This window comes from Mustela nivalis (assembly GCF_964662115.1).
Source record: "Mustela nivalis genome assembly, chromosome: 9".
Taxonomy (NCBI): domain Eukaryota; kingdom Metazoa; phylum Chordata; class Mammalia; order Carnivora; family Mustelidae; genus Mustela; species Mustela nivalis.
The window spans coordinates 34,040,439-34,067,179 of record NC_139028.1 but is presented as its reverse complement, the minus strand read 5'-3'; the positions used below and the strand labels follow the sequence as shown (position 1 = coordinate 34,067,179).

General features: G+C 39.5%; 1 protein-coding gene and 1 long non-coding RNA gene across 11 annotated transcripts in view; both read right to left on the bottom strand.

The window, feature by feature from the left end:
- NTM (neurotrimin) overlaps positions 1-26,741 on the bottom strand; it is a 943,341-nt gene that overhangs the window by 512,680 nt on the left and 403,920 nt on the right. The gene's annotated exons all lie outside the window — the stretch shown is intronic.
- Positions 18,770-22,037, bottom strand: LOC309840819. The gene is made up of 3 exons (XR_014298813.1): positions 21,913-22,037; positions 21,414-21,532; positions 18,770-19,428 (listed from the first exon to the last, which is right to left on the bottom strand). It is a non-coding gene; the product is annotated as an uncharacterized lncRNA (long non-coding RNA).

Here is a 26,741-nt window from a genome sequence, read left to right as displayed (position 1 = left end):
CGTCTTAAGAATTCTTTCTTTAGTCGTCGGCTCCGAACCTCCTCACCACACCGAACCTGACTTAAGGTTCTGGGACTTCATCAATATGATTACTGTCTTCTTAACCATACGTTGACAATCATAGCTGGAAATAAGTCCCAGCTTATTAAAAGCAAATACATAGGGCAAATCTAAAACATCACATGTACGAAAGGAACCCTTGGAGGTCATGATCCACACCACTTAAACAGGCATGTAGGCAGGCTTTTCAGGATCCCGATTGTTTCTTTAAACTTCTCTTTTGACTGTCCCTTTTCAAGTGTTCCTGTGTTTTTGCATCATACTACTTGCATACCCTTGAATTCTCCACTTTCTCACTCTGGACACATGTACACCATTTTTCCCCTGGCAAAATCTTCCTTTTCCACTTCACTTTGCTACCTTGAGTCTTGATTCATATGCTAATGCCTCCAAGGGGTCCTGCTTATTTATCTGATAGCCCTTTGCCTCCTGGAGATATTCCTGTGAGGGGTGGGGCACATAGCCATGGTGATGCATTGTCACAAGTTCGGTTTTTCCCCCCTTCTCTATCCCACACTTTAACCTAGTGTCTGTTTGCTTCTATGTCTCCAGTCCCTGGCATGATGCCCAGGGTGTGTTTCATGGAGGAGAAAACTGGAAAGTGGTGTGGGGGAAGGGAAGGGGGAAGGAAGGGGAGATAGGCAGACTCTAATGCTCTACTGTTGTTTTTCTCATGTCGTGGGCACATGTGAAGTGCTCTTCAACCAACAAGCCTTGGCCTAGGAGTCTATCCTCATGGTTGAATGTTTAGCTGGAGTTGATCCAAACATCATTGTTTGTACCAAGGATAAATCAATCCCCCATTCTCATATATAATAGACATTAGCCCTCACGTGATAATGGCAGCCTTGTTAGAGGAGAAAGAAAAAAGAGATCAACAAAAAACGAAACACACACACACAGGCAGAGAGAGAGAGAGAGATGAATTCTCTTCCTGGAATAGGGCAGAGAGAACCAGGAGAAAACAAGAATTTGGAGAGGCAAATGGAGTTTTAAAGTCAGTGTTTCAGTCTCTCACATTGTTACTCTGCAAGCAGTTTGAGGTTGTTAGGGATACATAAATGCCATGGAGTGTTCAGTTTGCTAACAATCTCCATACAGCTGAACTTCAGACCAGCATCACCATCTACTGTAAACACTTGATCTGGGGACGGTATGATGACTTTTTAGAAAACTTTATAAAAGATGTAGATTATCTCAGGGCTAAAAGGTGAGAAATAATTATACCTCTGAAGTCCATTGCAAACTCCAGATGTGCCACAGCTGTATTTTAATATTCCAATACTAGGACAAGAGTGAGCTTGCTACTGCCTCTTATCTTCCCCTCACATACCAGTGCTGTCAATGCCATTGGCAATTTTACATGTAAATGAGCCCATCCATCACTCCTTACTTTGCAGCAACTCACTTCTAAGCCTGCCATAGAGTTACACCATTAAATCTCCCTGCTTTACAATATACATCATGACATATTTGACATCAATCAGCTGTGTCAGCCTGCTCACTGTAAACCATAAACTTGCTCTGCATCCCTCTCTGCACGGGGTGATTAAACCTGCTTGGGGTAGCTTCCTGATTATAGTGATAAATAGTGGTTCATTTCCCATTCACTCTTCCTCCACCTGTTTCTTGCCTCTGCCCCAAGCTTCTGATTGCCTGCCTGTTGGAGGAGGTAGTGGTCAGTGGAAAGTGTGCAGTGGAATGAACATTTGTACATTTGGGTTAGAATCCTGACTTTGGCATTCATCTCTTGGCTCTGGGTTGTGGCTTTGCCATTTTAAAATGAGGATGAGAAGCTATATCCTTTGTCATTCTGTAAGGACACAGGAGATGAGTACTTAGAGTTCTTCTAAGGACATCCCTCCAGCCTAGAAGAGAGAGACAGACCAGGACAGTAATTCTCAATTCCCAGTGACGGATACTCACCACATGCCCATCCGACCCCTATATACAATTTGTAATACCTGCCAGGTTACCTCTAAGTACATCCCATTCCTATTTAAGAAGTCATATCGGAATTCATGTGAGTGAAAATGACATTATTGTAAGTATAACCTTGAATCTGTTCTAATTGATTGTTTTAAGTAGTTCATTTGCAAACTTCAGTACTTTATTATTGGAAATAACAAATTACTTGTGACATGCTGGGATATTGCATTATACTGTACAGCTTACTGCAACACACCAGGGTATCATGACACTAGCTGAAATCCACTAGACTAGATGATAACCATGGTTTTGTTTGGTTTTGTTTGTTTGTTTGTTTGTTTGTTTTTTGTCCCAAACAGGGAAATCCAAGACAGTTTTAGCAATATGAAGAGATACTCCACTGAACTGACTAGGCAATCCATCTGATCACTCTGAAAGTCCTTTTGCCCTTCCTTCTGTTGAACCTGAGATAACAGCTACCTCTCCTACCTCTTGGCACACGGACCAAGCCATCTGCTGACCAGTGGAAGCAGCCTCAATCATGTGTGCGCTCCAGAATATCTCCTAGGCAATAAATCAGAGGCTCTTTGGACCCAACAAAACACACAGTAGTAAGCATTTTTTACCCACAATTGCCCCATTTCAGCCACAGACCTAGGACTTCCCACCTGCCACTTGGTCTGATTTCTATCAGTCTGACTGCTTAGGTTCTCTTTTTTCTTATGATCTCATACATCTCCTGAGTCCAAAGTGGCTTGTCCAAACCACGGAGTACTAACGGATCTGGAAGGACCAGAGTGGAGGGTTGGGCTATTGAGGACAGCCATAAACTTGATTTGATGTCAAACACTAGCTTTGCGCAGTGGCAGTATCGTAGCCAATGAGGTTTATCCAAGGCGCGATTATTGCTAATTGATGTCAAACACTAACAAGATGCCCACAAAGACATTTGGACATCTTTGGGTTGGGTGGCAGAGGTTTGAAGGGTAATTCTGGGAAAAGGGAGTAATTCTGTGTAGGGATTCTGCCGATCTCATGAAGTAAAGGGAGGGGGTGGTCAGAGAAAGGGAAGGAGGAGAAGCAGAAAGCGTAGGAGGGGGAAAAAGGGAACAAAAGCAGAAAGTTAGCTTCTTGCTTTCATTCTTGGGACATCCAGAGTAATGAACCCTCTTTCCAGAGAAGATGAATGGGCAGCTGTAGAGATTATGAGTGAGGTTTTATTGCAGATCAATAAATCTGTGTCACAGATCCCCATCTGGAGGGAGTTTTAATTTAAAGGAAAGAGTGATGAGCTCACAAGGACGATAAATCAAAAGTTGTGTATTCACGTATGCATTAACCTTCTATCAAAACATACACCCGCGTCAAGGCAGGAGTTTGGAAACAAAGCTGAGAGGTGATTTGGAAGGACAGCCACCGGAGGCCCAGAGCTTGCCTACCTTGGGACACAGTCAGAGAAGCGACTGTGGGAATTGCGGGTTGTCACCAGACTACAGCTGCCTCAGATCAAAATCAGGGAGAGTCCTCCGTAAAGGAGAAAGATTTCACAGCAACAAAACAGAGATAGCAGCTGATGAGAAAGGTAGTGAAGGCATAATCAGGAAATTCTGAAATCTGTGTTGGGGTGTAACTTAGAAACCCACGCTACTGTTGCCCAGCATTTATAGTTTCTCCACCCTGCACAGCCCCCCAGTCTTTCAGTAATGTCCCACACAAAGCCATTACAGTGACTGGCTGCTTCAGAAGGCGTGGTCACGAACAACTGGCGCAAATCCACTGGGACAGGTGAGTGAACCGCCAGCAGCAGCACTGCAGCTTGAAGAAACCAATCAGACATGGACTATATTAATCAGCTACCACTATGTCCCAAGAATGCTAGCAGTTCAAGGAAGAGAGCCACTTATTTGCTAACTTATAACTGGTGTCTTGCTGCCCATTGGTCTAAGTGACCATGCTATTCTTTGAGACTTCTATAGAAATTTGGAAAAGAACTGAAAAAGTTAAGTATTGACTGCCCATCAATAAATCAATTAATATCTCTCTGCAAATATGTTAGAGATGTACAGCTGTGTATGTGTATACAATAAAGTAAATGCATCCACTTATACGTGTATGCACTAATTCCTTTATTTTCTAGAACGTAAGTGTGTTAGACATCCCTACTCATATATCTACCTAGTGGTAGATGTAATTAATCTTATATTCTGGATGAGAAAATTGAGACCCAGAAGGATTAAGAAACAAGAATTCCAGTCCATATCTGTTAGCTCTCACTGGCTACTTCTTTTCTTCTGTCCCACCAGCCTCTTGCTGTGTATGGGGCGTGTGTGTGTGTCTGTCTCTGTGTGTGTACATATGCACACTTCTATAGACCTGACTCATTCCTCCCTTTCTAATCTAGTTCTTAATGTGCTGCTTCTTATGTGTGCTGCTTGCCAGTGATGACTCAATACAGGCTTTCCTTGTGCAAAAGCTTTGTGAGTTTTGTTACCACAGCCAGCAACACCCTCTTGTTGCTCCAACTCATACCAGAACACCCAGCTCATGACTCTGGCACTTTCCCTGATCCACACCGACTCCACTCAACACAGCTCCTTCTTCTCTGTTTCTTACCTTGTACATATCTCTCTACCAGAGCACTTTTTCCCTTTATCTAACCTGTTTTTATAGGTATGATTTCTTTGCATTCACAGTTCACAGGGACAATGTCTTCTTTACACTTATTTACATCAAGCTTAGTAGCCCTTAGTGGGTGGCCCATAGTTGGTGCCTTATAAATGTTTGCTGAAAGTGGCTAGAAGAATATATTTCACTAATGAGGTTTGAATTCTGATCAAACAAATGGATATACCTAACAACAGAAGCAAAAAGAGAACTCTAGTCCCTGAAGACTTATAACTGGACCACCCATCTCTGATTATCATTAGGAACCTGTGCACAGACTGTGAACCCTCTTGAACTGCCTTCATCCTCTCTAAGCCACAACACATATGTACTTAGAAATAAAGATGTTTCTATGAGGTCAGCTAATAAATCCCATTCCAAAGATAAGTAAAGTGAGTCATAGAGAGAGCATGGCTGGGCTCTCATGATCCAGTCAACTGAGCATCCAAACAGAACCCTAAGCTGTTGAATCATCCTAACCTCACCTTAGTTTACTGATCTAGATAAAATTCAAGGAATGATGTCTGCAAAGTATTCATCTACTATGCTGAACACATTGAAAGTGATAGTTTAAGAAAGATTGATTACTATTATTACTTTGAGAGAGAGAGAGCACATGAACAGGGGGAAAAGGGAGAATCCCAGACTCCACACTTAGAGCAGAGCCTGATGTGGGGCTCAACCTCATAACCCTGAGATCATGGCCAGAGCTGAAATTCAGTTGTACACTTAACTGCCTGGGCCACCCAGGTGCTCCAGAAAGTTAGACATTATTAATAACCTTCCACATATCAATGTATACTATGTGAAGATAATATCTAATAATAATGTGCGTATCAATGTATACTATGTGAAGAGAATATCTAATAATAATGATATCTAAATATATTCCTTATGTAAATAGCTTCATATACCATCATTTCAGGAGGGTATGAAAGGAGAAAATACAAAGCAGAAAACGTTGGTAATAATAACAAAAGCAATAACAAATATTTATTAAATAATGTCTCATATGTTCCAGACACTCTTTTAGGTACTGGAAATACAGGGCTGAGTGAGACAGTATGCTCCCTCTCGAGACACCTATGTTCCACATCTTCTATGAACAACAGCCACTAATATTTATTGCAAACTTTCTGGGAGCCAGGCACCCTTTCAGCATTGTGCAACACAGAGAATCTCAGGCTCTTGTGTAAGGACACAAAGAGGACAGCCAGACTGAATCCGGACCCTAGCCTGCTAAGCCTTTCCCATCACATCTCTCCGGTTTGTTTTCTTTCTATTTTGAACTCTGTTTTCCTGTTTGTAGGGAACTTTCCCTGGATCTTGAGGTAACCTTGTAACCGCTCTGCCTGATGCCAGTGTTGCCACTGTAATCACTCTGCAGCCAGGATGGCTTTCCAGAAAAGGTAGTACCCACCTTCAGCCGCCTTCAGGGCCCCCATCATATATTAAGTCAAGTCCCAGTTCCCATGCATGGCATTCATGGCCCTCGAGGATCTGGCCAAACTGAAATTTCCATGCTTCGTCCCACATTCCTTCTGTAGCTCCTTCAAGTCACAGGCTTGGGGGCAGCAGTGCCCTCTTCCGCCTTCCTGCTCCTGGACTTCAGCTTTGCCCAGACTGGTGCCTTCTCTTCTTAGCTTATGGTTGCCTTGTTTCTTTCAAAGATTAGCCTAAACATCACTTTTCCTGTAAGTACCATTTTACAGCCTTCAATGTTGCCCGTCCTAAAATTGGATTTATTAACTGCTTTCACTGTGGGCTCACAGCACTTTTCTACATCTCCATTACAGTATTTTTATTTCCCAACAAGTATTTAGCAGTGGTTTGTGTGTTTTTCTCCTCCATCAAAGTTTGCGAACTTAAAAGCAGAGACTGTGTAATTCATTTTATAATCCCAGCAGTGCACCATGCTTGGTACATAATAAGAGCTTAATAAATATTAGTTGAATTGTTTTGCTTTGCTTTTCTCTTCTCAAAGAGTTTATCATATCTGGGAAATGGCTAATGTGGTTTGATGTGTGTGAAAAGCTCTAGACCAGAGAACACAGAATCTGAAATCTACTCTTTGCTCTGCCAGTAGCTTACTCTGTGACATTAGGCAAATTCCTTGTCCTCTCTGTGTCTCATTACCTCATCTAAAATAATAGGGAAACACTAGGTAATATGAATTCAACTATGTTATAATATAAAATTCTCATATTCTTTACATGTTTAATAAATATGTATTGAGCACTTTTTATATCCCACACACTCTAAATTAGGCTCCAGAGATGTGGGAAAAAGACAAGTCTGAAATCAAGAACTTCATATGTGATTCTCATATAAACTTTGCGACCCAGGCAAGGTGATTATTAATGACCTTGCTCTGAATACAAAGTTCAGAGACCTTGTATTTAATTATCAGACATTCTTAAGATTCTGAGGCATAGTAGTTGAAGGCATATAAATAACTCTTTATAATTTTCCCCATAGTTGAGAACAAAGTTCTTCAAAGATTTTTTATTTATATTTACTGAAAGCTCAATTTCTACATGGATTTGCCAGGTAATCGAATTTTGCTCATTGACCACTTTTGGAAAGAATGTCATGAAGCCAATGTTGTTTCTTTTTTTTTTTTTTTTATGCTTATAAAGATATATAGGAGGTAGTCCTCACAGTATTTTTGTTAAAGACACTAAATTGAAATGGTGATGTCTAATCAGATTTTCCCACAGAAGTATGTAGGTTACATTCTTCACCAAAAGAGTGATGTCTAGCATTTATAGGTATGACCATAAACACCATATATAATTTTGTGCAAATAGAAAAAAAAACTATTTTGTTTTGAGGCATCAAGCTTTCTAAATCAGTCTACTCCATTAAATTCAACAAAGAATCTAACCAACTAAACTATATAACAGGCTCCGAGAGTCACTGCTGAGAAAGAAATGTGAATAAGATGCTGCTCTTCCACTGGGAGTTTTGTTCTATTATTGACAATAAGAAAATGGCACGAGTGTCTGTGCTAAGAGTCATAAAATGAGAAGTGCCTTAGGGAAGAAAGGACATGTATTAATTATTTTAATCATTTGCTGTGTTCCAGGTACAATAATAGACATTGGGATATTTGAAAGGCAATTGGAAGTACGATAGTAGTGTAGAGTAAACTTTTAAAGTGTTAAGGAATAAAGATCTATTTGTCTGAGTCCAAATCCAAATCCAGGTCTGATCATTACAATCCATGGTATTGCCATGTTTTGGAGTTCACACATGCACATGCACACACCGACATATGTATATTCAATAAAAAGAGAACAAATAAGGCTTCTTGTGGGAAAAGGTATTTACACTGAGCTTTGTTAAGGTTGAGCAGAATGTTTGGTAAGTGAATAAGGGAGGACAGGCACCAGATGGAAGGAAGGACCAGAGGAAAAGCAAAAAGAAGAAATCACAGTTACCCTTATGTGATAACAAACATAGAGACAGAGAAGGAAGGCTGTCTTGAACCCATGTTTATCCTATGTTGTGTGCTGGGGATATAAAGACAAGATGGTCAAGGTGTCCCCAGCCTTATAGAAGCAGGTATTGTAATATAGAGATATAGATGCTGTGAGATACAGAGAAGGGAAGGGCAAACACTGCCAAGTTGGGTGAAGGAAGACTTTGCAGAGAACATAATCTTCACAGTGAGTTTTGGAAGATGATCAAGCATTTATCAAGGTAGAGAAGATGGAGTGGGGTTGTATGGATGGAGGGGCCCGGGTGATAATCTGGGCAGAGGAAACAACATCATCAAATTCAGAGACATCACCCAGCACCGCATGTTCAGGAAATGACTAACTGCCTGGTGCGTGCTGAGAAAGAAGGTAAGGGCTCAAGGTGGACATATCACGCACACAAGAAACACTGAGTGTTCAGCTCATGAGTTTGGCCTAATGACATTCACTCGTGCCTGAAAAAAGAATTTAGACTTAACTTTTCTGGCATAAAGTCATCATTAATGATTTCTGGATAAGGAGTGTGTCAAAGTCAGAGCTGTGTTTTGGGAAGATTAACGTAGCAGAGATATGAAGGGTAGAGACAGAAGGGACAGAGATTAATTAGTTGGTTGTTCTGATAGTTCAAGTGAGAAGTGATGACATAATAAACTTGAGTGGAGGTGGTGGAGCTAGAAAGAAGAGGTGTGAAGTTATAAAGTTAGAATCAACAGATCAATAGACCTGAGAGACAAATTTTATGTAGGGGCCAGGGAGAGAGACCTGGTGATACTCCTTAAGCAATTATAAATGTGGAATTGGATTTCAAGATAGGAGTCAAGGCTAGAGACAGATTTAGGCTTCATTCCCACAGAGGTGATAATTGGACAGTGGGAAGTGATAAGAACACCGAGGAAGAGAGTATAGGGAAGGAAGGAAAGAAAAGAGAAGAAAAGAGCCAAAGAGCAAACCATGGAGAAAACTTTGCTTGGGAGCTAAAGAAAGGCAAGAGAAACCAAGCAGGGGCAGGGAACAAGTGGCCCCAGAAACAGGGGAAAGCCAGGAAGGCCAGCTTCACAGAGAGAACAGTAGATGGCCTGAGTGAAATGTTGCAGAAGTGAGTAGGTTGAATTGAGATTCAGCCAATTTATTTGATGATTAGTCAGTCAGTGATAAACTTGAAGAGAAGAGTTGGAAAGGAGCATAATGAGGAGAAAACAGGTGGCAAAGTAAGAAGTAGCCTGGGAACAAAAGTAGCCACCAAGTGTACCATGTACCCTTGCAAAGGTTGTCAGTGAAAGGAAGGAAAACATCCCACCAAATGAAGCCCACCCCCACCCCCTGCCAGCCAGAGCAGGGAAAGTTATTTAAAATTTTCTTATTAGCTGCTTTGCAAATTTATGATGTTTGGAAATGCAGGATACCAGGTAAATCAAGTGTTAGAATGACTGGCATACGTCAGTGATTGGTGCCATTCCTGGCCAGGCCAGAGTTGAGTCTCCGTCTGCCCCAATGCCCCAACCCTGGAGGGCAGCACATCAGACTCAAAAAAAAAACAGCAAAGGATATTGCACAACAGAATGCTAAACCTCAGCCAATAGCCTGATGAGCAATTTATAAAGTGGGGGAAATAATGCTGTGTTTTTGTTTCCTCCTGCCTTTTCTCCCCTCGTTGGGCTTTTAGTTAGCCATGAAGTGCAAGGAGGAAGGAAGCAGGGAAATCACACTGTACAGGAAACCAGCCACTGCTTCCTGCACTCCAGACATGGGCAGACAATTGACAGTTCATCAGGAGATCAAGAGCAGAGCCCCACAGAATGCAAGGGGGAGCTGCTCAGCAATGCCTTCTCAGGGCCCAGGCCCCCGCCTTGCACTTGACCACCAGTGTCACAGAACAATGCTGTGACATGGAGGCCTCCAGCATACTCATTTGTATCCTCCTACCTGAAGGCACCCCATAGCTGATGGGTGCAGGGATGAAGGCTATATAGGGGCTGATGAATTCTGAGGAAGGATAAACAGCAACAGATAAAACTCCAAGTAGCTGAAATTCTGTTTCATGCAAATGACCATAAATGCAAAGAGGCAGGGTTGGGAAAGAGGGAAATAAGGAAAAGCTGAATTAATTCTAAATGGAAGTTTTTTTCCTGCAGCATTAGCTACTATTGAAGAAAATGAATAGGCTTTCTCCCCACATTTATTAAATTTCTATGATTCTCTAATTTCGGAGCCCTTTATTTGCAGTGGAAAGACTGAGACTCTGGTGTATTACAAATGAGAGGCTCTCTGTTACCTGTTTGTCATAACGCTCACAATGATTCCTTGAGAGAAGGGGAGAGATGAGGAGAGCCTTCCTTGAGGGAGAAACACGAGGTAATGCAAGAAGTCTGTGTGGGCCGTGCAGGACAGGATATGTTGACTTGGATCTGGATGGATGTGCCCTGCTCAAACTAATGCAAAGGGAGGGGAAGAAAGTCTAAAGATGTCACAGAGTATCATGGAAAGAACACTGGGTCTGTAGGAAGGAGATCTTATTCTAGATCTTATTCTAGTGCCACCATTCATTGGCTATGTCATCTAACCTTGGTTTCCCCATTTATGATATTGCATTATAAATAGCCCACCTCCCTTCTGTACCGTGAAAATAAAATGGGATAAAAACATAAAAACGTGCACAAAAAACATGGTGAGAATAGCTCTATATAAATACAAGATGCTAATGTGCTTGAAAGGAGAAAAGAATGTCTGTTGGTAAGGATATTAAAAAAAAAAAAAAAAAGTGAAATGACTCCATCCTAGCACAAAACTGCCAGAACACAATCTCTAAGAGAGTCCTGAGGCTTTAGTGGGGGGACGTGCAGTGTTCTGAGGTTCTGGTAGGAGTGAACAAGAAGAAGGAGGGGGTGCACTACATTCAGCTGCTGGCCTGTTCCCTGGCTCAGAGAAGACCTAGACCTCTTAGCTGGGTACTTTGCCCACCTGCTGTGGCAACTCTTAATATGCACTTGAACCAAGGGAGCTGCCCTATATTCAGAAGGACAAATACACTCTACCTGTATCTGCTATGTCCGAACTTAAAATCTCAACTTCAGAAAAAGTCATTTCTCTCTCTCTCTCTCTCTCTTTTTTCTCCTTGACTTGGTAAGAGTAATTCAGATAGACCACCATGGATTTGATTTGATGCAACGGTGATTCACCGGTTGTTGTGTAAAAGTGCTAATCTTCCCCCAACCACTTCTGAATTCTTTAATTCCTCTGACACATTAATTCTAACCCCAGCATAGAATGCTCCAACATCCCTGAGAATCCCAGAACAGAAATTACAGCAATTTCCTATAACTGGAATCAAATTCCAAGGTTGGAGAGCATGGGCCACATCCTGTCATTAATTCAAACATCTATGTGAAAGATTATGGTGGGCAGCTGTGATTCCATTAAAGGGGGCAATTTCAACTCCATTTCCTTGATAAACAGACACAAGCTCGCCCCTAAATTGGGCTTGATAGATTTGATTAGGGTAGAGTTTTTGGAGGTTGCGGTTTCTGCACGAAAATTGCTGTTTGATGTGCAAGGCCAAATTGCACTTGAAATCTCCTTGCATCCATAGAAGGGGGAGAAGGAAGAGGCTAGAACACCTAGCCAATTGCTATCATCCAAGCAGCAGGGGAGTCAAGCTGTTGTATTCAAAATATCTGTTAGGTATGCAGTCAGTGTGTGCTGCAGAAAGCATGCCACACTCAGGGGAAACTATGATTAAAAGCAGCAAAACCAAATGTTATTGAAACAAAGCAAAATGTACCCACCCAATTGCTTTAGCTCACATGAATCTTTTGCAGGGAGAAGGAATGGTATGTAGCCTTCTTTGGGGACACCTATGGGCCCATGTTTCAGAATTCCCACTAAGAACCTGGGGGCCAGGGAAGAATACAAGTTGAAGCTCATAGCTTTATAGCACATTCTTCCTGCACAAACACAGAAGCCTGGGCTAAATGGCAGTCTAGCTTGCTTGCTTTGTCTTCCATAAATGAGAGACACTTCTTCTTTAGGTCAGCTCCACCAGATAAGGCGTGGGGATTGTAATTCTTTCCACAAACACTGTTCTGGAAGTCTAAAAGTCACAAACCCTTCCTGTTGGTAAATCTTTTTGCTTCTGCAGTGTAAGCACTCACAAGGAGCACTTGAATTCCTTTGCTGTTGCCTGTTCTGCCTGGCCTGATGCCAAGTGAAAAGGGAATTAAGCTCTACTATGGACTTAGAATGTGCCAAAATCCACTCTAGGTACTTTATGTATATCATCCCCATTAAAGCCACGCATAACCCTGGAAATGACTACTGTTTCTCCATCTTCAAATAAAGGTAATAAGTTTCATAAAAGTCTAAAAAAATGGCCAATTAAAAAAAAGAATTTATTTTTATTTATAAAATATATTTATTTTATTTTATTAATTAATTAATATATTATTATATTATAATATATTATATTTTAATAAATTTAATATATAAAAATATATTTATTTTTATTTATATTTCTCCCTCTGAGAGGGAGAGAGATAGTAAAAGAGCACAAGCAGGGATGGGGGGAGGGAGAAGCAGACCCCCCTGCTGAGCAAGGATCCCAATGTGAGGCTAGATCCCAGGTCCCTGGGATCATGACCTCAGCTGAAGGCAGATACTTAACCAGCTGAACCACCCAGGCACCCCTATGTTCAAGATTTTATAAGTGGTGAGAGGTAGACAAGGCTGTAAGCTAAAATCACCTGAAACCAAGGTCCAAATTCATCTATCATTGAGGACTGCTGCCATAACTGACCCAGGGAGTGAAGGACCCCAGTGGGGAAAGAGACACACCAAGTCAGTAGTACCAGAATGGTTCCAATCCTTGACAGAAGGATCAGAGCTTGAAAAATAAAGTAAGTATAAAGACTAAGAGAGGATGAAAGCAATACATGTTTTAAAGTCCTGGAATTTAGCATTATATAAAGCAATTAGCAAATCAGCCTCCACTAAAGAAAATAAATTGATTGGCAGGTGTCTGCTAAAAAGATTCTGTGTTAGAGCAGCATTAGAAAATAGAGAAAGGACTCCTGGTGACACAGGGATCCCATGTACCCTCTGCCACTCTCCAAAATGCTCTGTACCGTATCCTTTAGGAATTAAACAAGCCTATAAATTCATTAAACATCATCTTCCTGAATATGTCAGTAGGTTTTAATGGGACCACTATGGTACCCCAAAGCAGAGCTATTCAAAATTCCAGGTCCTATCCACATGCTTCACCTTAAAGCATTTTTTAAAAAATCCTATAACATTGTTTGCACAAATCAGTGTGCCAAACCTAGATATTTAATAGAATCTGTTCCAACCATAAGTTTGAAACTTTGCTGTGGTGTTCCCCATCCTCTTGAACCTTCACTTATCTACCTATTCAAACAAAGCTCTCAGAAGGGACTTCCGGTATGGATCAAATACTTTATAAAGAATATCAGAATACACTTTGCCAATCTAGCACCTGAGCCAGACTCGTACTGATTCTCTATTTCTGTTCTCCTCTCTCTTCATAGATAGGCTCCTGAGCCCACCTCCGGGAAGAAGTGACAACCTACTTGGAACTACTGCTTTGATCAGCTGTTACTAGATTCAAAACTCCAGAACCTATCTCTCTACCTCTGGCACACAGACAGAAAGTGAATCTCCACTGAGACAGGATGTAACAGGCTGGTCTCCAATCCTGAAGACCTGGCTTCCGTGAATTTTAGTAGCCAATAATTGCCACTCCTCTTCTCCAACCTTGCCTTCTTAATGAATCCTATCCTATACATGACCAATATATCTGAAGATATAGAATAGATACATACATACATACATACATACATACAGCTTTTGGGATCTGATTTGTATACCTAGAGTGTTCCTTCTCAATTCAAGGGGCAACGATGCTCATAGCCCAGACAATTCCCGACATTGTTACTGAGACATGCCACTGCTCTATTCAGAGTACAATGCCACAGTCTGACTCAGTGAATTAGCATGGGGCAGTTTGAAGATACTCTCCATCAAGAGTCATATGGGATGTTAGTCATGATTGGGCTCAGATTGGGGTTGGAGATGGAGTATAGTATATGTAACCAATTTGTCTTTTGAGATGAATATTCTTAATAGATTATAAAGGGTGTGAGGTATTGGCAATTTTCCCCTCTGCTCTTTTTACTGTTTTAGAATTTTAATCAACAATTAATTGAACAAATATTTGCATGGGGCTAATTTCAGTGAACTTATAGTTGATTAATATAGACATGAATTCTGTTTTCATTGAACTTAATGGTCTAGTAGGGGAGAGATCATTGAACAAGTAGTTAGAAGTTCATTGGGTAGTACCATCTGCTTCCTGAAAGCATCTGGATAACCCAAGGCAGGTGCAAGCACAGATGGCCATTTCCCATCGACAGGGAAGAAGATTGCAGATACCTTGAATGACCCATAATAATATCTCAAAATCCATAAAGTCAGAGATGATCTATCTGTATCATATCTGAAATTCACGCAATAGTAGACATGGACAGTGAGCACATAACTGTTTTATGGATATAGACCAATAAGCTTCATATTATGTGAGGTCAAATAACAAAGAAACCCTTAAAATCATCACCAACCATAGTACCTAGCACATAGTAAATGCTCATTAAACAGTTGCTAAGCAAATCATTTGAAAGATTCCTATTTGCTCTCAAGTAATCAGGCTTTGGACTCATCATTCTTGCCAGTTCTATTACCTTGTCCTTCTTCTGGCGGAAGCTAGGCTGTAGAAAAACAAATGCAATGAAGTGCTTGAAAGAGCCTCCCTCTCCTTCCTGCATTAGATACTGTTCTCCAGCAGAGACATGGAAGGGAATTGAACTGCAGTGCAGGCCCTCGGAGATCTCAATGATAACAATAACAGCTGGGAAGTGGGATAGAGGAATGCAAGGAGAACCTGAAGGCTGCAGCCCATACATCCACATGAATCATCAAGATGAGGATCACAAGGACCATTTTATAGCAAATCTTCAGTTAATTTATTTAACCCTGCTGCCCATTATTACTACCCTTTTCTTGTTTAGGTCTTGTATCAATATGCTTGGCTAATTTTTTTCTGCCCAGCTGCCAACCTTGGGCAGGAGAACATCTGGTGTATCCCCAAAGGGCATTAGCCCATTAAGAAAGGCAAATTGATTTTTTAAAACTTCATAAATCAGCAGTCAAATGAAAAATGTCATTTTAAATTACAAACACAGCCCAGTTGAATGTGTGGCTGCTATCATGCACAATTGGAATTATTTATGATTGTTTAATATTTGTTGGGGGGACATTGTAATTTTAATTATGTGATACAAGGTGAGATAATTATTTACTGGTGCCGACATGGAATTACCAATAACTACTTAATATCTGTTGGAAATTATTCAACAGTTTTTAATTAGTGGTACATACTACAGTGATTGTTATTTTTCCAATGAATATAAAAATCCCATCCATGAGAAAAACGTCTGGGAGTTACATTAGTAATTGTTCCAAAATACATTATTGACTTATACACATGATCATACTATGTTAGTACGTCTCAGTATTTGAGGCTTTCTTGCCTATATCAGCAGAAGAATGAACAAGTAAGCAATGACCAGCTCTCAGGGTAGGCCATTAACTAAAGGAAAGGCATCCATTTGAACAAGTCCTATTTGGCTCATATTCTCAGCTTCTGGGATAAACAAATATGTTGCCATAGGGATACATAAATGCTTTGTCCACTCTATCTCTTCCTTTCAATTGTAAATTCCTTGAGGGCAAGAACCAGTCTTTTTTTTAAAAGCTTACTGTGTCATGTCCTCCCTTACAGAATCACCTTTACAGTAAATGTTCTATAAAGATGTGTGGATGAAGATGTGGAGCAGAGATAGTTGTTCATCTGTACAAAATTCCTTTTACTATTTTGTTGATATTCTTTTGCTCATCCTTGCAAAACACAAAGGAAAGAAAATGAAAAAATGATCTCACAGTCTTCTAATAAATGGTCTTAAGTCATTTACTTGGTGTAAAGATTACTCATGAACACCATTACTTACTAAACACATTGTTCTGAATCTTTTTTAATGTAAAAAGCATTTAATTAGAATTACATTGTTAGAGCCTGTTAAGTTTTTCCTTAGTTATTCATTAAAAAATGAAGTGCTTTACCAAGAGAAAACAAAAGGAAGAAAGATATATCTATTTAATCATTTGCTAAATATTTTTGATTTGCTAAAGATCACTTCCAATTATTTGTAAGTGTAATAAATTCAACTCCTCCTACACTGCCTTGTTAATGCCACCTTGTCTAGGAGGAAGGGAGACAGGGACCCATCCTCCCCATAAGACAAGGCACAATGCAGACAATGGGCCATGTATTCCAGCGGGACCAAGTATTAAAAAGCCTTTCCTCCTGGGGTTCTTATCTAACTCCAACCCCAGACTCTTACCTCACCCAGTGATGCCAGTCACCCCACATCACTTATAAGCTCCTGTGTTTCTCAGCCCCAAATGCACCGTCTATGTTCTGCTTTGTGATACAGAGACTGGGATTCTACAAACTACATTTCTTCTGTGCCTGTTGGCTTTATGTTAGGTTTCTCAGCAGGGTCATAAACAAAGGATGGAAGACAGAAGAGGAGAAGGGGACTTGCTCCTTCCTGTTGGTTTGTTCCTCCTGTCAGCACTGTTTCAGCAATGGCCCTTCACCCAGAATAAGAAGTACTTATTTCTAAGAACAGCTGGTTCTGTTTCCAGCTTCTTTCCACAGTTCCCAGCCCAGGTCATGTTCCCTGCCATGGGAACCGGCATGGGCTGTGCAATGCCCCCTCCCAGAGGATAACTACCAGCTCTGCCTGGTCCTTCCAACAAGCTCTTGAGATACAGAAGCAGCCAGGTGGCACCTCTCCTTGGAAGGTTGGCCCCAGCTCTGCCAGCCTTTTTAGTTTTCCTACAGGTCCTAAAACTTGCAGTTTCTGGGAATCCTAACTTCTCCATGTTCTGCCAGCCCTGGAAGAGCTTCAGTCTTTTCTTCTGTCTAGTTTATCTTCCTACACCTTGTTACCCAGTTCCCCATATTCATGATCTCTGGTGGAATAATTAGTATGGGTTATATTTTCTTGCCCAACATTAATTGTAGTACCTCTCTGCATAAGTACTGGCTCATAACCTTGGCTCATGATGACCCCCACCAGTGGCACTGACACAACACGCATCACTGTCCCTCTCACACCTCAGACCATACTCCATGTACAGAAAAAAATATCACAAACGTCTGCTGTTTGCCCTGAACTAATGTGTGCCAGCGCTATACTGTCCTAAATGTGACCCGAGCTCCTAGAGCATCACATGCCTTGGCACTTGTGGAACCATAATTCTCATTTGGAGGAACCGTGATTCTCTTCCAGACAATACTGGATGGACATGTCTTTTCTGTATTCTGATAAAGCAGTCTTTTGTTTTAAAAAATAATCATAAAAAAGGAGGATAAAAGACAGCTTTGAGGTAACCTGATATCATTTCTTCCAGTTATTTATTAAGCTCTTTATCTTGTACCAATAGTCTATCTAAAGAGAGTCCTCAAACACCACTATTCCTTTCTTAAGTGATGCTAACAAAGTATCTAATAACCATAATATCTACCACTTAGTGAGCAGACGTTATGAGCACCTGGACACTGCACCAGCTTATTAAATTCTAACTGATCCTAGGAGGAAGAAATTATCATCATACTTTGCACCTGAAGAAAACAGTAATGCTGAGAGGGTGGGATTAGGGTGAGGTGAGTGAGCAAAATTTAAGGGGGTGACAAGAAATTCAGTAATCAACACACCTATGTTATTACATTTTAATAAATCAAACTAAATACAATAATTGATAAATATGAAAATGTTAGAGTCCAATATGGCAGCACTGCTCTTTCTGTTGCTTGTGCAATGTTTCTGTTTCTTTTGTTTGTGCAAATGGCACATCCCAGTAAGACAAGGGACTGAAATGCAAATTCAGGTTTCCTTAACTCCAAACCCTCAGTTATCCACCACTTGCTACAGGGCAGGGGGATATAATCTGTATCTCTAGAGGGCATTACCAACCGTAGTTTTCTGATTTTTTAATTTAATGTAGTGCCATCCAGGCAGGGGCTTTCAAAGAACATGAATGTATTCATGTGTCATAGAGAACTTGAATTCTCTAAATTCTATGCTAACTGTGGTTTTAGATGCCATACACTCTAGAGCTAGAAGATGTAGTTTTTTATTTTATTTTATTTTATTTTTTTATAGATTTTTTTTATATAATTTTTTATTTTTTATAAACATATATTTTTATCCCCAGGGGTACAGGTCTGTGAATCACCAGGTTTACACACTTCACAGCACTCACCAAAGCACATACCCGCCCCAATGTCCATAATCCCACCCCCTTCTCCCAAACCCCCTCCCCCCAGCAACCCTCAGTTTGTTTTGTGAGATTAAGAGTCACTTATGGTTTGTCTCCCTCCCAATCCCATCTTGTTTCATTTATTCTTCTCCTACCCACTTAAGCACCCATGTTGCATCACCACTTCCTCATATCAGGAGATCATATGATAGTTGTCTTTCTCTGCTTGACTTAGATGTAGTTTTGATGAAATATATACTACTTAATTATTCATGCATGAATTCATTCATTCATTCATTTAGCTAATAGTCATCTAGTACCTATTTTGTGTTCAATCTCTTGCCATTCCTTATTCAAGTACTTGTGGAATCCATACATGGGTTGGTTAAAAAGTAGCAAGGAGTGAAATTCTATCTTTCCTAGGATAATTCCCAAGGAATAAAATAGTAAAATATGGATGAGACATAAAGATGGAATACTTGTGTACTACTTTATTAATTTATACCAGAGATCATGAAGATCTGGTGACTTCTATAGCTAATGGCTATTGTGAATATATCACCTGAATTCTGTAACTCTTGAGTATCTGAGCTAAAGGATGATCCCTTTTCCTTCTTCCTTTATTGTAAAGTAGTGCATAACAAAATAATGACCTAGTTGCTAATGACCAGTTTGTACCTGAATGTCAGTGTGATTACCGACAGGGCAAATGCAGATATAGAGTGACCCTCCCAATCCAGAGTTGCAAAAGAGACCCAGAACACTGGTGGTGGTACTGGGGAAGCAGCAGTAGGCCGCACATGCCATCATGCATTTAATACCGATGACCTCCTTCTTCCTTTTCTGACAGTCAGCATCCACTTGCCCGGAGAGTTGAGTGGTCTGAGGAGATTCCATCCTGCAAATATTTGTAGGTGGTTATCCTGTCTGTCCCACAGTCACAACTCAGACAAATGATAAATATTGAGGTCTTTTAATCTTATCTCACAAGTCAATCCCTCCAGCTTTCTAATCATTCTTGTTGCTCTATGGCAAGAACCTTCACATTTGTCTACCTCTCTGATACAGAAATGATGGGAAGCAGAGCCCAATAGAGCAGCTGGTAAGTAGACCTTGACCTTAGCCTACATCCTGATGCCCAGACAAATGCAAGGGCCACAAAACTGCATCTCTGCTGCAGGAATCTTCTACCAGGATCTCTTCCCAGAACACCAATTGTCATTAAAAAAAAAAAAAAAAAAAAGAGTGAAGGGGCGCTTGGGTGGCTCAGTCATTAAGTGTCTGCCTTTGGCTCTTGTCATGATCCCAGCCCCACGTCAGGCTCCCGGCTCAGTGGGAAGACTGCTTCTCCCTCTTCCACTCCCCCTGCTTGTGTTCTCTCTCTCACTGCGTCTCTCTCTGTCGAATAAATAAATAAAATCTTTAAAAAAGAAAAAAAGAGTGGAAGCAGGACATGTGATGTATACAATTCATGTAAAACAGGGATTTAAATTAATCTAAAAGAAGTTTCCACCTTGGGCTTGCAAAATCTAGCCCTTAACAGAACATCGTAAGGTGATGTACAGACTCAAATCTGACTGACCCAGGATGGAAAGACAGGTGTTATGGTTTTGATAAATTGTTTATTGTCTTTGCTATTCAGTTTTTAAATCTGTAAAATGGAGGTACTCCTTCTTACTTCTTAGGTGGCTTCAAGTTAGAAGAGACAACATAGCAAAGTCTTAGACACAGCATCTGGCATTCCTTTATTTAGCCATTAACCAACGTACAATAGTCCCTAGTGTGTGCCAGGTATTAGGTTCTGGGGTTAGAGTCTTAAAAAGACAGAGTTAACAATTCATTTCATGTAATTCATCACATTCTTAGTTATTATCATTAATAATACTATTTAAAGAAGTGCCAGCAGTAAAACAGTGGAAGTCTTACCATTATTGCTAGTATCAAAAACCATCCCACAAATACAGCAGGCTCTATATGAACTTCTCAGTCTATATTCATAGGTGGCTTTCGGTACTTGGCAATTTTTGTGATGGAGATGGGGCATGAAAGTATTGAAAAGTCCTTCTACCCAGCTTGGCAATTCTCACTGAGAGGTCCCAGGGCCTTCCTTTCAATGGGACTCTCTCCACTCAACTTCCAGATGTACATTTATCTAACTGAGCTCTGGGGAATCCAATCCAGACTATTCCATTTTACAGTAGAGATGAGTGCTAGTAAGATGAATTAAGCAATTTAACAAAAGTAAGTATCATTCTTTCTATAAGTGCGTACCTACTAAACAGATATTTGATGAGATCTGCAAAAAAACAAACCATTTTTATAGCCTAATCTTTCTTCTTACATATCAAATCAACTGCCTTAGCACACTTTTTTTAACTTGAAAATAAAATGAAAGCAATACCAATTTTAAGAGTAAGGGCCACAGATGTTATTTCAGAAGTAACAGCGTGAAGATGACATGTCCGTTTGTCATGTATGTCTTATGTGCATCATTTATGGCCTCAGATGTCATAAGAATCAGCAAAGATGCTAATGACAGCTAGAGGTGGTGGTCAGAGAAAGGGAACTTTATGCAGAGGTGGTGCCAACACTGTAGAGAAATAAAAACATGAACTCCAGAGTGATGGTTGGGAGATCCAGTGAGGCTAGATTATCATGAGACTCAACCAACCAAGTGTAGAATTCTAACTGATGAAATGATCAGCTGAAATGATGCCAGCTTCATCCATTAGACAAGGCTGGTGATCCACCACCAGAATAAGCCAGGGCTTAGAGGATCAGAAATCCAAGAGAACTACTGTAATCAGAGGACCCTGTAGGCAGAGGGGCAGACCTCAAGACCAGGACATGAACACTTATGAGGACACAAAGTAGCTGTATTACCTTCCATGGCATTCTCTGTTTGTTGATTTATTTATTGTTGTTGTTGTTGTTTGTTTATTTTTTGCTGGGGTGCTGAGTATGGTTAAACACATTCCACTGCATTAAAATGTCATTTTTTCCTAAAAGGATTTGAATGTTATTTATAGTAAAAAGGATCAAGGTAAAGGGATTAGTCATGCTCCAAATACAGACAACTGAGTCCCTATTCTTCCCATGACAATTATTAGGTATCAATAATAAATAACCTATTAGGTACCAGGCACTGGTTCTATATACATTAACTTTAAGCTTTATGACAAACAGCCCCTGAGATAGACATTGGTGTTTCTATTTTTAGATGAGTAACCTGAGTCTCAGTGAGATTAAACAACTTGACTCAAATTACACAACCAATTAAACTTGGATCTCCACTTCAATCTCTGGCTGCAAACCCGTATTTGGCAATGTTTCACCTTCTAAAGTTCTCTTCACTTACTACTTGACTCATGCGGTTACTCACTGATACATTAATTCCTTCACTCATCCAACAGATATTTATCAAGCACAGTCCACAGTCCACACTAAGTGATGTATATAGAATTCAGGTTGTCTTTGCAAAAGTTATCAAGGCTGTTGGAAGATCAGGTAGTGGTCACTCTTCAAGGAGTGGGTAATGACTGCAAAATACTGAGAGATGAATTCATATACGTTGCAATGTTGTGTTGCTTGACCTTGATGTTATTTACAATACATGTGCTCAGTTTGGAAAATTTATGAAGTTGTATACTTATGACATGTAGACTTTTCTGTATGTACATATTTATGTATATATATGCACCCGTACACACAAATGACACTTATTAGAGGTATAAACACACCCACATACAAGGAAACAAGCAAAAAAGATACTGTCCTTGGCTTTAGAAAAATCATATCGTACTGAATAAAAAAGAATAGCTCTCTCTTTACCAGAATAACTGAAAGTACTCTCTTCATATTGATGTTGGGCATTGTTTAAAGTAAATAGGATGAAGCTAGCCTTGATTTCCTCTTCCTTATTAAAATAGTTGTGCTAAAATTGTTGGGCTTGGGAGAGAAAGCCTTGGTTTTATTGTTGTTCTTTACTAATTTGTAAATTTAGGCATTTCATTAAATACTTTGAACCAGTTTTCGCACAGTAACACCTACAACACAGGGAGATTTCAAGGATCAAATGTGTTTGTTAAATCTTAAAGAGCTACTACTAATTAGCTTTGGTTGCTGCTGTTGCTGCTGCTGCTTGCATTCTGGGTTGAATAGAGATGACTCCAAAGAGATTTCTGAACGATTAAAACAAAATTGGTAAAATGGTGACCTGAATGCTCTTTTTCTAGCTTTATTTCTGACTTTTATCTGCTTTTCTTGAGCCACGTGTCTTTGACCAAAGGGCAGTCTGATGCAAGCAACTCTGCTGGAATTACTATAAAGAGAATTTCTGTAGGACTTGTTCTCCTGTCCTAAAAGCTGTAAAAGAACTAGAAATTACTTTCAGAAAATCTTTGTCCAAACCAGAACGTGGTGGTCCTTGGGACAAGCCTATCTCAGAGCAGTCTGTGGGTTCCTAGATGAGAGATCAATTTCTCAACATTTGCCTGGCTTGAATGGCCTAGTTCTCCCAGCACTTCAAGAAGCCTAGAGGGAGCTAAATGGATGGGCTGAGTACTCCTTGTTCCAGAGGCCAAGAAGATAACAGGAAGTGGGATGTGGGGGGAGGGCTTCACTATTTCTATTCCCACTGATCCCCAGCAGGAGAGACCACTTCACTTCCCACCACCTATCTAGTAATTTCTCAGTGTGACCAGAATCCCAATTTATGACAAAGAAGAATATTTACTTGAAAGGAACAAGCAGTTAGAGAATCAGAATCTGTCAAAATAAAGCAAGCACATACTCAACAAAATACAACCTCTGAGGATGACAAAACATCTCTCTTAGAGAGAGAGAGAGAGAAAAATAGAAAGAGAGAGTCAAATGCAGCATGTTCTTATTTCTGCAATAAAAACATTTGCATAATGAATCAACCCCAAAATTCTATAGTTGAATAGAAAGAGAAAATGCCACTGTTGAGACCCAGATTAGTTGCCTGGAATGTCAGAGGCAAAGTATTAGCTTAAAGCTAATATCCTATATTATATATAGGATTTAATTTATTTAATATAGGATATTATATAATATCCTATATTAAAAGGATAAAGAGATGGTAATCATTAGAGGAGACACAGGAGTTTAATATACAAATAAGTAATTGTTTAATATGGGGGAAAACAACTAAGAAGAGAGATGCATAATCTGAACAAATAACAGAAGAAAATTTGGGGGAACAGAGGATAGACCTGAATCTGAATATTAAATGGTTTCTTCTGGTCCAGATTAGATCAATAAGTAAAGTACACACTTCAACATATTGCAATAAAATTCCAGAATTCTATGTAAATATATAATCTTATAAACTCCTAATGGATCAAGTGCTTACAGAAGAGAAAGAATCAAGCTGGCATTGAACTCAATGCTGGAAGACAATGACATAACACCCCAGATGAAGCTGGAAGACAATGACATAACACCCCAGATGACTGAGAAATGACTGTAGTATTTGAATCCTATGCTCAGTCAGGATTTCATTCACCTGTCAGAGCGAAAGAAAGATATGGAGACTAGGCAATAATTCAGAAACAACTTCATACATATAGCCCATCTGAAGGAATTACTCAAGAACAACTCAGAGCAAAGAAGGGATGAGGCAGAATAGAGGCTACAAGGTGGGGAGGACGAGAGGTTTCCTTTCTCAGAGTTGAGAAATGAGCACCTGCCTGTGTTTCTCCCAAAATGGGTAAGAAGAGCTTGCCCAAGAACATATTTAAACCCACCCTTGTAAAGGAAGGCATGCGTTTAAAAAGAAATGCTAAAAATTATCCAGAATGCTGCATCAAAACCTGGATCTTCAGGTGGGGGGGAAAGAAATTGGGAGAAGTAGGCTAAAAAATATCAAATATTTGATGTGAAATAATGGGAAGGAGGAAGAAAATCTTCCTATTTCTAAGTGGGGAGGGTTTTTGAGATTTAAATTAATAGAAAACAGAGAATTTTTGTAGATGAAAGTCAATTTTAATGGGGAGATTATACAGTTGACCCTTGAACAAGACAGGTTTGAAATGGTTGGGTCCACTTACTATTTTTTTTTTTTTTTACAACACAGCACTGTGAATTTATTTTCTTTCTCTTATGACTTTCTTAATATTTCCTTTTCTCTAGCTTACTTTGTTGTAAGAATATAGTATAGAATACAGATAGCATACAAAATATGTGTTAGTTGACTGTTTAGGTTATCAGAAGGCCTCTGGTCAACAGTCATTACGTTTTTGGGGAATCATAATTTATATGTTGGGTGTTGGTGTCCCTAAACCTTGTGTTGTTCACTATATTTTACACTGCTTTCAAATAATAGGGGAAAATATGTCTGATGTGTCAGCAGAAAAGATTATAAGCATCAATAATATAGAATGGAATTTCTAAAAAAAAAAAAAAGTGGGGAACCATAGAATGAAGAGTGATTTAGATGTAATAGATATCAATCTATATATACTATGCAAGATACAGTCAGTTATATAAAACAAAATATTCAAAAACCCCACAAAACTATCCAAATTCAAGAATGTGATAAAATTGGTTATGGGGGTGGGTGTGACTGGATTACTCAGTTGGTTAAGTGTCTGCCTTCAGCTGGGATCAAGCCCCACATCAGGCTCCTTGCTCAGTGAAGAGCCTGCTTCTCCCTCTCCCCTGCCTGCTGCTCCCTGGTTGTGCTCTCTCAATCTCTCTCTCTGTCAAATAAATACCCACCCCCACACTCACAAAATAGTTACAATAGGAAAGAGTAATGCAACTTTCTTAGAATTCGGCATCTTTAGTGGACAAAAACAATGATAAGAAGTTAGAAGAACTTAAGAATATAGTCAATAAAAAAAAGAATATAGTCAATAAAACTAGTTTCGGATATAATATTTCATTATTATATGGTATATTTAAATAGCATTAATTTATGTATATAAAAAGGATAGTTTAAGTTTTTTGTCCTGGGATACAAAGAAACTTAAATATTTTTTTAAAATTAAAGATTTTATAGACAATGTTCTCTGACCAAAATTCCTCATATTAAAAAATAATAAATTCATGTTGCAAAATCTTTACTTAGAAAATAAGAAATAGATCTCAGCTCATCTTTGTGTCAGAAAAGGGAAATAGAAGTTGTCAAAGAAGAAAATTAAATTAAAATACTTCATATCAAGCCTATGGAATACAAGAAAAAAATTATTGTAACTTAATTGTCTTTATTGCTAATTAAGATGATAAAAATGGATGAACTGAATACTCATCTTAAGAAATTAGAAAAAGAAAAACCAAACAAGCAAACAAACCTAGAAAGAAGGGCTTAACACAGAGGCAATCAAGAATTAATTAAAATGAAACAAACAAATACAAAAGAAAAGGGAAAAAATCCAAAATCCAGTTCATTGAAGTCTTTTGTGAGCCTGATTAAGAAAATAGGAAACAAGTACAGATACAATTAGGAGAGAAGATAAGAAGAAAAGAGAAACACAAATACTGACTCCATACAGATTAAAACATTTTAAGAAATACTAACTGAAACTCAAAGGCAACAGCAAAATGCAAATTTATAAAAATTCATCTTAGAAGTAGAAACCCCAGAGATGCCTGGGCGGCTCAGTCAGTTTAGTATCTGACTCTTTTTTTTTTTTTTAATTTATTTTTTATTTCTTTTTGGCATAACAGTATTCATTATTTTTTCACCACACCCTATGCTCCATGCAATTTATGCCCTCTATAATACCCACCACCTGGTACCCCAATCTCCCACCCACCTGTCAATTCAAACCCCTCAGATTGTTTTTTAAGTCCATAGTCTCTCATGGTTCACCTCCCCTTCCAACTTCCCCCAACTCCCTTCTCCTCTCTAACTCCCCATGTCCTCAATGTTATTTGTTATACTCCACAAATAAGTGAAACCATATGATAATTGAGTCTCTGCTGGACTTATTTCACTCAGCATAATCTCCTCCAGTCCCGTCCATGTTGCTACAAAAGTTGGGTATTCATCCTTTCTGATGGAGGCATAATACTCCATAGTGTATATGGACCACATCTTCCTTATCCATTCGTCCGTTGAAGGGCATCTTGGTTCTTTCCACAGTTTGGTGACTGTGGCCTTGCTGCTATAAACATTGGGGTACAGATGGCCCTTCTTTTCACTACATCTGTATCTTTGGGGTAAATACCCAGGAGTGCAATTGC